Here is a 5000-nt window from a genome sequence, read left to right on the forward strand (position 1 = left end):
CCGTTGGCGTCGCACACAGCCCTGTGGGGGTGTCTTTGCAGTCCGTCCGAGAGGTGGGGGCACGCACGGCAACACGGCCGGCCTGCCTGCTTGGGACGATGCGGTCCTTTCGTTCAGCGGTTCCACGGTTTGGCCGGCGCGAGCAGATGCTTGGGGGGAGACGGTGGCGTCAGCCACGCACTCACTCTGCTTCTGCAGTCCGGTCCACTCCGCCCGTTCTAGCTGCTCGTTTGGTCCCTCGCCCTCCAGCAGACCGTTCCGCCGACGGTGCTCCTCCTCCGCAGCGACTTCTGCCTAGCCCCTCTGCCGGGTGCGATGTCTCCGGCGTCCGCACCGATCCTCGGCACGGCGCGGGTGCGCACCTGTGGGCCGCCGCCCCGTGCTCCACGTCCGTCCGTGTGTGCCCGCTGTGGGGACCGTCTTCCTCTCGCCTGGGCGACGGCTTGCGGGCTGCGACGTGACCTTGCCACCGCCTTGCAGCATTACATCCGCAGTTGAAACGAAGAGAGCTGCTGCGGGCTTGGGTGCTTGTCCTGGCGGCTTGTCGACGGGACCACGGTGAACGGCCACTGTGTGACTCCGCAGGGAGACGTTCTGGTGCAGTCAGGGGCCTTTTTGTCTCCCGCCGCGGTGAAGCTTTGGTCGCATTCTAGTCACTCTCTCTTCAATCCCGGTACGGGGTACCTGTTCATGCTCACCATTCCTCGAGCACCCGCGTGCAGAGGGTGGGTGCGAGGTTTAAAGATTCGTGGTCCGCCTGTCGGTCCGGTCTCGTGCTGACTTGAGCGAGTGTCCTCCGCGTTCGAGAGAATGTGCCTGTCCGCGGGGGCAGCCGCGCTTGCGAGCGTTCCGCCGCGCCCCCTTCCCCAGCCCGCCGAGGTTGGGGCGTGCGGGGTCGGCTTGCGCCCGTAGCGTCGGCCTGTCCTCCGCGGCTTGCACCCGACTCAGTCCGCTGCGGCCTCGCCTCGACTCTCGAGCCTTCCGACAGACGGTGACACCAGAGAACTCTGCCTCTGGCTGTTGCGGGGCGTGACGGCGCGTGTCGGGCTCCGGCCCGTCACCCACGCCGGCACTCAACGCCTGCGAGCGCCCTGTTTCCTCCGAGAAAGGTTTTTCGCTTGATTGTCGCTCGAGTGCGTGTGCCTCCGGGGCTCACGCCGTGGTACGCGCCAGGCTGGGGCTCCACCGTCACGTCGGCGGGGGAGCGTTTAGCGCGTCCCAGGATCGGACAACCTCTCCGGGGGCCCGAGCCGAAACCCGACACGGTATAAAAGTCGTAACAAGGTTTCTGTTGGTGAACACGTTGTGAAGGATCTTTGTCGGCCGGGGGCCCGCCACCTCTCCGGGGAGGGCGGCCCGTCACTCCTTGAACGCGAAGGCTGGCGCCGGTTGGGCCAGGCAGGAGAGCCTCACGGGGGCCGGCCCCGGGGCCAGGTATCGGACAACCTCTCCGGGGGCCCGAACCGAAACCCGTAACACAGAATAAAAATCGTAACAAGGTTTCTGTTGGTGAACACGTTGTGAAGGATCTTTGTCGGCCGGGGGCCCGCCACCTCTCCGGGGAGGGCGGCCCGTCACTCCTTGAACTCGAAGGCTGCGCCGGTTGGGCCAGGCAGGAGAGCCTCACGGGGGTTGGCCCCGGGGCCGTGGCCCGTACTGACGCTGGCGCCTCCCACGCGGGTGGGAGGTCACACCGACAATTTCGCCGTACCCGTCGAACGGGCCTGGTCACCCGTACGCACGTTCCGCCGAAGCCGGGCGACGTCGATCTCGGTCCCACTCGGTTGGGCCGGCGCGCGGGCGCCGCCACCGACGAGCACGCACACGCTCGGTTGCACGCCGGCAAGTCCATGCGGGTGCCGCACACGCTACGCCTGCGCCGTTGGAAGGGCTTCGCCGTTGGCTTCGTAGGGTGTCTTTGCAGTCCGTCCGAGAGGTGGGGGCACGCACGGCAACACGGCCGGCCTGCCTGCGTGGGACGATGCGGTCCTTTCGTTCAGCGGTTCGGCGGTTTGGCCGGCGCGAGCAGACGCTCGGAGGGAGACGGTGGCGTCAGCCACGCACTCACTCCGCTTCTGCAGTCCGGTCCACTCCGCCCGTTCTAGCTGCTCGTTTGGTCCCTCGCCCGCCAGCAGACCGTTCCGCCGACGGTGCTCCTCCTCCGCAGCGACTTCTGCCTAGCCGCTCTGCCGGGTGCGATGTCACCGGCGTCCGCACCGATCCTCGGCACGGCGCGTGTGCGCACCTGTGGGCCGCCGCCCCGTGCTCCACGTCCGTCTGTGTGTGCCCGCTGTGGGGACCGTCTTCCTCTCGCCTTGGCGACGGCTTGCGGGCTGCGACGTGACCTTGCCACCGCCTTGCAGCATTACATCCGCAGTTGAAACGAAGAGAGCTGCTGCGGGCTTGGGTGCTTGTCCTGGCGGCTTGTCGACGGGACCACGGTGAACGGCCACTGTGTGACTCCGCAGGGAGACGTTCTGGTGCAGTCAGGGGCCTTTTTGTCTCCCGCCGCGGTGAAGCTTTGGTCGCATTCTAGTCACTCTCTTCAAAGCCCGGTGAGGAGTACCTGTTCATGCTCACCATTCCTCCGGCACCCGTGTGCGGAGGGTGGGTGCGAGGTTTAAAGATTCGTTGTCCGCCTGTCGGTCCGGTCTGGTCTCGTGCTGACTTGAGCGAGCGTCCACCGCGTTCGAGAGAATGTGCCTGTCCGCGGGGGCAGCCGCGCTTGCGAGCGTTCCGCCGCGCCCCCTTCCCCAGCCCGCCGAGGTTGGGGCGTGCGGGGTCGGCTTGCGCCCGTAGCGTCGGCCTGTCCTCCGCGGCTTGCACCCGACTCAGTCCGCTGCGGCCTCGCCTCGACTCTCGAGCCTACCGCCAGACGGTGACACCAGAGAACTCTGCCTCTGGCTGTTGCGGGGCGTGACGGCGCGTGGCGGGCCCCGGCCCCTCACCCACGCCGGCACTCAACGCCTGCGAGCGCCCTGATTCCTCCTTTTTTTCGCTTGATTGTCGCTCGAGTGCGTGCGCCTCCGGGCTCACGCCGTGGTACGCGCCAGGCTGGGGCTCCACCGTCACGTCGGCGGGGGAGCGTTTTGCGCGTCCCAGGATCGGGCAACCGATCCGAAACCCGATACAACTTTTAGCGGTGGATCACTCGGCTCGTGCGTCGATGAAGAACGCAGCTAGCTGCGAGAATTAATGTGAATTGCAGGACACATTGATCATCGACACTTTGAACGCACTTTGCGGCCCCGGGTTCCTCCCGGGGCTACGTCTGTCTGAGGGTCGCTTGACAATCAATCGCACTTCGCGCGCATCCGTGCGCCGAAGAGCGCGGCTGGGGTGTCGCAGAGGTGCCGTCCTCTCTGTCCCCCTAAGTGCAGACCCAGAGTAATCCGCGTCGGAGAGCTTGACCTCTTGGGTGCCGGCGTCCGCCTCCGGGCTCGTCGGCACTGCCCGCTCCCGCACTGGCCCAGCCACCTCGGGGTCGCCGGCACGGCTGTCATCGGGTTGCCAGAGAGAGAGAACGTGACTGCCTCGCTGCCGGGACCGTGTGTGCCTTCCGTTAGGCTCGGGCCAGGGGGGTTGACTCTCTGTTGATGTGTGTGTGTGGCTCGTCCACGGGAAGGATCCGCAAGAGTTGGCTCGGTTGGGTGCTCCGGCACAGAGAGTGAGAGAGTGGAGTGACTGTCCGCTGGACGTCTCCGGACACGTTGCCTCGCGTGGTCCGTGCTCGGTTGCCTGCCGGTGGGTTGCCGTGGCCGTTCAGTGCCGTCGCGTGGAGGACGGCAGCTTGACGCGTGTGACGCTTGATGCCTGGATCGGTGCTCGGTCGTGCCGTGCTTTTCTTCCCTCTGTTGCGCGTGCGAGTGCTTGCATTTTTGTCGTGGGAATCCGTGGCGGTTGGGTGTCGTTGCTTGTGTTGCGCTGGAGCTGCGGCTCCTTCCACACTCCGCAGCCCACCCTCTGCCGTTGCGGTTCTGGGGCAATGTGCCTGCGCCCGCGTTCAACGTGTGCCTTGGGTTCGAATCGTCGCAGAGCCGACTTGGCCGTGTGGTCCTCGCTCCGGTGTCTCCCCGTGTCCTGCTGCCGCCGAAGTCTTCTACGTGAAAGGTGCTGTCCTGGCCGCGGCGTGGCCACCCGCCGCTTGCAGCCCGTGCGCTCCGCCGCCCGGCTTCGTCCTTGGCGTCTGGCCTTTCGCTCCGGCAGGCTGTGTGTCCCACGGCCCTGCTTTTCTCTCGCTCGATACCGCCGTCGCACCGCGACCCCGCCAGCAGCACTGCTTTCCGTTACCGTGGAGGTGGGCGCACGCCTCGCCGCAAACGATTCTCTGGAACAGTTGACGTGCCGAGCCCGGTCCGGCGCCGAGTGCGAGGGGGCACGCAGCGCTCGCAGTACCGTGTGCGTTCCGTGTGTGTCCGTGCCTGTGCATCCGCTGCGCAGCACGGCGCGCACTTGCGAGCACGCGTACGTGTGTGTGTCTGTGTGTGCGCCCGAAGCGCGTGGAGGCGCCGACGACCGGCCGGCCAGAGCACTCGTTGCTGCCTACGACCTCAGATCAGACGTGTCAACCCGCTGAATTTAAGCATATTACTAAGCGGAGGAAAAGAAACTAACAAGGATTCCCCTAGTAACTGCGAGTGAAGAGGGAAGAGCCCAGCGCCGAATCCCCGCTCGCCTGCCGGGCGTGGGAAATGTGGCGTAAAGGAGACCTTTCTCTGACGATGCTCGAGGGGCCCAAGTCTTTCTGATCGAGGCGTGGCCTGTGGAAGGTGTCAGGCCGGTTGCGGTCCCTGGCTCGTCGTGATTGAGTCTTCTCGGAGTCGGGTTGCTTGTGAATGCAGCCCAAAGTGGGTGGTAAACTCCATCTAAGGCTAAATACTGGCACGAGACCGATAGTCAACAAGTACCGTAAGGGAAAGTTGAAAAGAACTTTGAAGAGAGAGTTCAAGAGGGCGTGAAACCGTTAAGAGGTAAACGGGTGGGGTCCGCGCAGTCCGCCC

General features: G+C 65.7%; 2 non-coding genes across 2 annotated transcripts in view; both read left to right on the plus strand.

Annotated features, from left to right (window-relative positions):
* Positions 1-3131: 3131 nt before the first annotated feature.
* Positions 3132-3285, plus strand: LOC144489681 (5.8S ribosomal RNA). The gene has a single exon (XR_013497014.1). It is a non-coding gene; the product is annotated as a 5.8S ribosomal RNA (ribosomal RNA).
* A 1260-nt stretch (positions 3286-4545) lies between these two features.
* The window catches only part of LOC144489682 (28S ribosomal RNA), a 3775-nt gene continuing 3320 nt past the window's right edge, over positions 4546-5000 (plus strand). The window contains exon 1 of the ribosomal RNA XR_013497015.1: positions 4546-5000. This exon is cut by the window's right edge and continues 3320 nt beyond it. This is a non-coding gene — a ribosomal RNA (28S ribosomal RNA).

This window comes from Mustelus asterias, unplaced genomic scaffold, assembly GCF_964213995.1.
Source record: "Mustelus asterias unplaced genomic scaffold, sMusAst1.hap1.1 HAP1_SCAFFOLD_2437, whole genome shotgun sequence".
Taxonomy (NCBI): domain Eukaryota; kingdom Metazoa; phylum Chordata; class Chondrichthyes; order Carcharhiniformes; family Triakidae; genus Mustelus; species Mustelus asterias.